This window comes from Notamacropus eugenii, chromosome 1 (genome assembly GCF_028372415.1).
Source record: "Notamacropus eugenii isolate mMacEug1 chromosome 1, mMacEug1.pri_v2, whole genome shotgun sequence".
Taxonomy (NCBI): domain Eukaryota; kingdom Metazoa; phylum Chordata; class Mammalia; order Diprotodontia; family Macropodidae; genus Notamacropus; species Notamacropus eugenii.
Genome location: NC_092872.1, coordinates 329,720,850 through 329,729,525, shown reverse-complemented (window position 1 = coordinate 329,729,525; position 8,676 = coordinate 329,720,850). Strand labels below are relative to the sequence as shown.

Below are 8,676 nucleotides of genomic sequence, written 5' to 3'. Positions count from 1 at the left end.
GAATGTGTCTTAGATGGTTCCATCATTCCAATGGGGAGCAAAAACACAGTGACTTCACTCATCTTAAAATTGTACTTTCCAGGATTATTTTTAAATAAGTACTCAGAGTTATGTGTGTGGGTTTTTAAAAATCTTTTTTGTACTACTTTTTTGTATCTTTAAATATTTAATTTATCTTTTCAAAATATTACATAGCTGCATGGATGTTCTTCTTAAGATATATATACATACATACATGCATATATATGTGTATTTATATATAAATACATACACATGCATACATACATACATAGTCAAAATATTTATTAAAGGCACTACAAAATAAACATCTCTGGAGTACAGAAGTTAAGAAAATAACCTTCATGCCAAAAATATGATTACTGAAAAAACCCTTTATAAAACTAGTAGTGTATACATGTGAGTAGAGGATCGTATCAAGGCATCATAAGTTGAACTCTCTGAGAAATGTTAGAATACAGGTGTATTCACTTTAAAAGTCACAGAAACTAGTGACTTCATGAGTGTAAAATGTTTCATCATTAACGTTTTATAGCATTTTTCACTTTCAGGGTTTTACATATATTTACTGAAGTTCAAACATGTTCTTCTGCAGTAGATACTCTCTTCATAAATAGTAAAGCGTTCCTTCAGTGCTTTTTTATTTGTTTTCATGACCCCCCCTCAATCTCAATATGTCTTATAGATATCATATATGGGAAGCAGAATAGTAGCAGTAAGAAATGATTGAGGTATGTAGCCATCATCACCTCCATAAACGTCAGTTTTGTCCGTAGCATTCTTCTGTAGTGTGGCTTGTGTTGCTGTGGCAGGAGCAGCAAACAGGACATAGTTGACACCATAGATCCCAGCCATGGGAATTCTTTGTACATTCAGAGCCACTGTGTATACAGGAGCTATTGGGTGGCCCTGGAAAGGTAGACAGGTTGAAACAGCTGGTATGATAATAGAAGCAGCAAATGCAACAGCACTGGCTGGATCTACTTGTGCTGCCATGGGGTTGTGCATATGTTCCATTATATGGATTTTGTCATATTCCAGCATCTTGGGAGCAAGGGTTGCCTGAAACATGGAATACTGGGCCCCAATTGCAGAGATAGCCACTGTACTGGGTTCAATAGCAACTAGACTAACAGTAGATAATTCCAATTTCAGTACAAGATCATATCCTCTTTCTTGCTGCTTTCTTTTCCCTTCATGATATTGGCTATATATGTTAGGGCCTGCAGAGTATCCCCTAATGTAAGATCTCCTAGGCCTGGGGTTCTGTTACCAGCTGCCCCTTGCCCTTGGCCTCTTATGCTCCCTACTTTCACAAAATAATCTCTGTTGGGCCCAAACACAGCATTGTAGGGATAGCTGCACTAGGCTAACACATAGAGGGTCACATGAGTAAACATATTAGGCTGCTGAGGTATAATTTCTGTTATTACACTTCCTTTGGCTGCCTTCTGATAGTGTGTGTACTGCTGTTTCCCACTGGCTTGGAAAAGGAACTCCAAGACATGAACCTTCAGGTCTGGTTACAATTGAGGCTGTTCATAGCGTTTATGGCATCCTCCCAACTGGTGAAGTGAACGAATGCATGCTCGCTCTACACAAGCAAGATTAAAATGACCAAAGCTCTTCTTGATCATTTCAGTTGTTTCACTCATCAGATATCTCACATAGAGGATCTTAACGGTTTCCATGATATCTTCATCAACATCCATCTCTGACTCTACCCAGTCCACTGCAATCTGGTGTCCCCACAACTGGATTCTTCTAGACATGAGCTTTCTCCTGGCCATGGCCACTGCTCTATGGCTCTTACACTCCACAAATACAAATCCCCTGTTCTTCATCTTATCTGATGTACTTGCATACACAATAGTGTCTTTAGAGATTTAACTTTTAGAGATTTCTTCCAGTATCTCCTCTCTATTTTTCATCTTAGGGATGCCACTGATGAATAGTCTACAGTTATCCACTCTGCAACAGACTCCTAGAAGTCAACCTGGTCTAATTTCATAAGTGTTCAGTTCCTGCATGGCCCACTTGGCTTTATGCATGTGAATGTAAATAACAAAAGTATAGTCACAGTTCTTCCCAACAAAGTCCATAATCAGCTGAATCTCATAGATATGCCCAATTGACTCAAATACTGGTATCAGCTCATCTTTATATACATCTCAGGGAATTTTGCCTATGAAGATCTTGGAGCCATGTGGGGGGTGCAACCCTTCCCAACCTGGGGGAGGTGCACCATACTTGTGTTGCTCATTCTCCTGCATCATACTATAACCTGTATGCTCCATGAGGGTCAGGAAGGCAGACTCATTACGTGCTCCAGCTATAACTTCAGGAACTTTGGCATGTTAGTGGAATCAATGCTCATTGTTGTAATGGAATGTTCTGCTGTCATTATGTCTAAATCATTCAAAACTTGATGAAATAAAGTATTCACCTCTGAGATGGAGGAGATCCAGAGAAGAATGAGAGTCAAGCAGGGAGTCTCTGTGAATAGTGGGGTCCTCCAGACACTGCTGTCTTGAAGCCATGCAGGAATGGGTGTCACTGGGAGAAACCCATGACCTGTACTGATTCATTGTCAGCAAGGCATTGATGAGGCTTTCAGAAGTGGAACTTCATTTTAACAGGTTGTGACCTAAAGTTGCATCTGGTATCTAGAAAGGGAGCAAAAAACGATCATCATCATCAAAAAAAAAAAAAAAAGATTCAAATCCTCTCTTTTGTTCTTATCAGGTCATCCCCCTACCCTCACCATCCCCATTTTGAGGTTTTCTTGACAAAGATACTGGAGTGGTTTTCCATTTCTTTTCATAGTTCATTTTACAGATGAGGCAACTAAGTGACTTGTCCAAGGTCACACAGTTAGTAAGTAGCTGAGTCCAAATGTTTACTCAGAAACACAAGGATTCCTGATTATAAGCCTAGTGCTTTAAGTATTGTGCCACCTAGCTGTCCCATAAAGAATAGGTCAAAGAACAGGAATAGTTAATTCTTAAAAAATGAAATCAAGCTATGAACAAGCACATCAAAAATAACCAAATCATCAATAATAAAAGACTAAAGACATTATGAAAATTAAAACGATTCACTTACATCAGATTGGTAGAAATAATTAAAAATGAAAATAAAAACATGTTGAAGGATCTGTGGGAAGACAAGATCACTAATGCCCTTTTGGTAGAACTAGGAATTGGTTCATACATGCAGGAAAGTAAATCACCAGCAATTGTATATCTCTTCTGAGCTTACATCCCAAAGAGATAAAAGAAAGAGGACCTATGTGTACACAACTACTGATAGCACTATTATTTTGTTTTTTATGTTACAGTAAAAAATTGGGAACAAAATGGTTTCTTATCAATTAGATAATGACTAAACAAAATACGATATATGAACAAAATGAAATTTTGTTGTTTCTTAAAAAAATGATTCAGGGAAACCTGGGAGGACTTGTATTAACTAATTCAGAGTGAAGTAAAAAGAACCATGGGAACAATTTTTACAATGACTACAACAGGAAAACAATTGGAAAGCAAAATAAGTTATGATGTGTATAGTGACAAATCAGGATTCCATAACACTAATGAGGAATTGTATCTTCCACCTCTTGTCAGAAAGCTAAGCAAATAGAAGTTCAGAATTAGAAACACATTTTCAGATGTAACCAATGAATGGATTTTGGGGATAGGTGTTGCCATGCATAAGGGAGCTCTTTTTAGAGGTGGGGAGGAGGTAGTGATAGTGAACCTTAAAAAATGAAGCAAAGAAAGAAAAGATCATCAATGGATCATTAAACAATAATCAGAAGAGTACAGAAAGTTTAGAAGTGGAAGAAACAATAAGAACACTGTTGGAATAACCATGTTAAATTTAAAACACACACACACATGTATACACACATCACAACAAAGCTCCATGCTCTATGTAAAGAGTCTGCCACATGTACAATGTCTCTAATAGAGTCTCTCTCTATAGAGTCTACTACCTGGAGGGTAATGATGACACAGAACAGAAATGCCTTGGAAAGACTGTCAGATATTCTTGAACATTCTGAAATGGTTCTGATCAGCTAATCACATAACTGCTTTGTAGAAGCATTCAAAAAGTCCCACCATTTTCAGCTACTTTCTTTACCTCAGTGTTCTTGAAGGAAAGTCAATGAATTCTTCATTCACAGTGACCACTGAAGGGAGGTGATACTACAGCTATAAATTTGAAAGGTTCACGGGATACCTTGTCATCCTAGCATTCCAGATTTGATGCCAGTAGAGAAATGATGCTCTGAAGAATAAAAGGAATAGAGCCTCCTTTGGCATCCAGGGATTCCAGAGTCAAGGTCTGCAGTCATTTCAGTCTTAGTGTTCCAAGGATTAAGTAGTAGCCTTTTGGGAGTGATCTTTGGCACCCCAGTCCAGCATAGTCTAGCTGAGACAAAGGCTCATCCAGCAATGATACTGTCTTTGGATATGAACTTTTTTGGATTGAAAATATGTAAGAAATGAGCTAAGTTATATAAGGGAGTCCCTATGGTCCCTATAGTATTAGGGAAAGTATTCATGTTTTGTTCTTGTTTTATCTTTGACGTAAAAATATCTTTGTAAATTCTACCTGATGTTAGTTAATTTAAGCTGGGACACTAGGCATTGGCTCCTAACAATGGGAAGAACATCTGGTTAGAGCTTAAGACAAGAGTACTAGAGAGAAGGATCCCCTCAATCCTCCAAGGTACCCTAGAATCTTAAGGAGCAAGTATCATCTGCCTGGACCTGAGAGAGAGAGCCATAGCAAACATGCTACATATACATAGCTGATATTCCCTGCTTCATGTGTGCTTCTAGTTCTGTTCTTTGTAGAGGGAAATATTTGTATTGGAAGATATTTGTCAAGTTCATAAAAATAAAAAAGAATTAAAGGAAAAGAGAAAATTAAACCATCTTTTGTGATCTCCCTTACCCCTGAGATTCCTCAGAACGTATTGCTCTTGTGGAATTTGCACTTGTCTCAGTGTTTAGTATAGCAATTGATACCCTGGTCCTTTCAGAATCTCCATTTTGAGTAGCCCAAGGCTTTTGCCTGAGGTACCAATCTTTCTGATACTAGATGTGTAAGTTTCCACAGCTGGATGATAGCAAAGTTGTGACTGTAGTGGTTCCTACAATGGAGTCAAAAAAATGTCAGGTGGAAAAAAATGGTCTAAGAAGTCTGAAAACCCTTTTAAACAACTTTCAGAGATAGTTTCAATTAGAGAAGGAAACAGAAAGAAACAATTTCTGATTCTGTAATTCTATTTACAACTTCGATGATCTTCATATGGAAGACTAAATTGAAGCCAACTGGAAAAATGAGGGAACTGTTATATTCTGTAATTCCATTCATCTCTAAATTTATCCTTTTATTTGTCTCCATTTGTCTTCCAGGGACTGTTTCAAACCTTTAATTCTCTCAAGACCCTGATGGGTACACTATGAGGGCTAAAAGAAAATCAATAATTATTTATAAAAAAGGAGGAATGTTTATAAAATCTTTGGAAAATAGCCAGTAAAATAGAATATGTCATGATGATGATAGTGATGATGAGGATGAGAATGATGACAATGACAACTTAGTGAGCTCTTTATTGATCAACTCACTTGGAAAAACTAGAAGTAAAAGAAGATTTGACTAGAAGGTGACATGGAAGTTAATTTTTTTCAAACCATCTCACTGTAAATAGTATTCAACTCTATTCTGCCTGCCTTATCCAATAAAGGTTGTGACCTTTGGTAGTCACTGAGCTAGTGTGGTGTTTTGAGTCCCAGTTCTGGGGTGCTGGACATATGAGAAATTCACTGTTTATGCCCCTGCAGAATTTCCTCACCAGGGTGCCCTTTTATGACTTAACTGGGTCCACACTCACAGACACCATAAAATGCTCATGTTGATCCTTTCTGATTAAAAAAGAAAAGTACAATTAGGAAACAAAGAGGTACAGAATTTATTTTCAGTATATATTGTTAACATGTACAGTTTTAGAATCCCTAATATCTACCCCTCCATAGCTGTTTCACAACAACTAGAATAAAATAGACAGTCAGTAAGAAAGAGGGGTTCAGTTATTCCAGGAATCCATACCAAAAACTGACTCTCATAATGGAATTGAACCTGAACCATTTATTTGAAATTTAAAGTTATCATTGCTTAGAAAAAAAAAAGCTAAAAAACTTAAAAGATTTTGGAAATGTTTTAAATTGTAGATATATATTAAGGAAAAAACTGGAAACAAATTAAGAATCTATCAAGTAGGGAATGATTAAAAAATTTCAATATATGAATTATTGGAATATTATTGAGAGAAGATATAAGTAGAAATATATGCAATGAACAGAGAGAAGAAAGTAGAAACAAAATAATATGTAGTTTGATTATAATCAAGTGATTAAAATGACAATGACAGCTAGAAATTCATGTTCCTAGAAAAGTAAAACTTAAAAAAATCAGGAAAACAAAATGTAAGCTCCTAGATAGTAGCAGCTGATTCATTTTTTTCTATGTGATGCTTAACAGATAGTAGGTACTTAATAAATATTTGCTGAATTTAATTGTTTGAATAAAGCAGCATGTGAATCTACTATACTAGTATCAATATATACATCTCTAGAGGATGGAGGTGATAGTAATCCATTTCAGGGAGAGAGAATTAGATAAGCTTTGAAGGTCCTTTCCTGTCCATCGATTCCTTTTGTAAGAGCCAAGGAGTCCAGGGCAGGTTTTCTTGTATACCAGCTGCTTTCTGTCCATTTTTTGCTCCTGTGACCCTTTGTAATGTTTATTCTCTTAAGTGAAAAAGCGTCTTACATAAAGTAGATGATAATAGCCTGAACAATTAAAAATTATTTTTTAATTAAACTCTGTTCTAGGCCCTGGGGATGCAAGATGAAAGTCTCAATAGACAGTCTTTGCTCTCCAACAACAAACTCTTTTTTGCAAAAATAAAGACAGTTCTAAATAATTGAAGAAATATTCTTTGCTTAATAGTAGATTGAAACGAAATAATTAAAATGACAATATTACCTAATCTTGGCTCAGTTAGATGGCACAGTGGATAAAGTGCTGAGTCTGGAGTCAGGAAGACTCATTTTTATGAGTTCAAATATGTCCTCAGGCACTTATTAGTTGTGTTACCCTCAACATGTCATTTAGCCTTGTTTGATTTAACCTTGTTTGACTCAGTTTGTTCATCTGTAAAATGAGCTGGAGAAGGAAATGGCAAAGCACTCCAGTTCCTTTCCTAAGAAAACTCCAAATAGGATCACAAATAGTCAGATATGATTGAAGTGATTGAACAACACTTAAATTTAGTTACATATTCAGTGTTGTACAATTATGTTGCCAAACAATCATTTTATAGGGAAAGAAAAAATAAAATTCATGAGAAGCAAAAATTCAAGAACCTTAAGGTTAATAACTTAAAAAATAAGAAGAAAAAGGAAGAAAACCAGATCTCAAACTGTAATATAAAGTAATAATCACTAAGATGACTAGGTAATAGTTGAAAATACAGAGATCAGTTAGTGAAAAAGGTTAGTTACACAACACATAGAAACAAACAGAATAGTTAAGTGTTCAATAAACCCAAAGGCTCTTGTTACTGGAGTAAGCGCTCACTGTTTAACAAAAACTCTTGGGAAAATTTGGAAGGAGTTTAGCAGAAATTTGGTATAAACCAACATCTTGAGACAAACTCTAAATAGACATATGGCTGAGATATAAATGGTGATAATATAAGCAAATTAGAGAAGCAAAGAAGAAACTGGCTTTCATATCATGGATAGGGAAGAGATCATGACCAAAATGTGATACAGAGTATAACAAAAGATAAAATAGACAATTTTTATTGTTTAAAATTTTAAAGTTTTTGAATATACAAATCTAATGCAGTTAAAATGATAAGAACATCAGGTAACTAGAAAAGATGTAACAAGTTTCTCTGATAAAGGGTTCAAATCTAAGATATATAATGAACAGATTCAATTTTATAAGACGAAAAGACATTCTCCAATAGATTATGGTGAAAGGATACATGGTGACAATTTTTCAAAGGAGAAATCACAATTACCAGCAACCCTCTGAAAAAATGTTCTAAATCACTAATAATTAGAGAATTCCAAATAAAGAAACTCTGCCTTAAACCTCACAGATTGACAAAGAAGGCAAAGGAGACAAATATTAGAGGGGTTGCTTTAAGATAGGCACACTTTTGTGCTGTTGGTCATAGAGACAGCCAAAACTATGCCCCCAATGTTACTGAACTGTGCATACCCCTTGACACAGTTATACCACTATTAGGCCAATACCCCAAAAAAGATCTAAGGAAAATGAAAAGGACTTCTAAGTAAAAAACTATTTATAGCAGCTGTTTTTGTAGTAACCCCAACCTGGCAACTAAGGATTGAAATGAGGAATGATTAAGCATATTATAGTATATGAATGTATTGGAATATTATTACACCATAAAAATTACAAAAATAGATGTTCTCAAATGAAACTAAGAAGACTTCTATGAACTGATACAGAGTGAAGTGACCAATTTAGAAAATAACACCTTTATTGAGAAAAACAATGTAATGGTAAATTATGAATCCAGGGGATTGAATATGGCACTTTACT

The 8,676-nt window shown here is 35.6% G+C and overlaps 1 pseudogene; it reads right to left on the bottom strand.

The window, feature by feature from the left end:
• Positions 1-687: 687 nt before the first annotated feature.
• Positions 688-2,458, bottom strand: LOC140525609 (RNA-binding protein 47 pseudogene; annotated as a pseudogene).
• Positions 2,459-8,676: the final 6,218 nt, after the last annotated feature.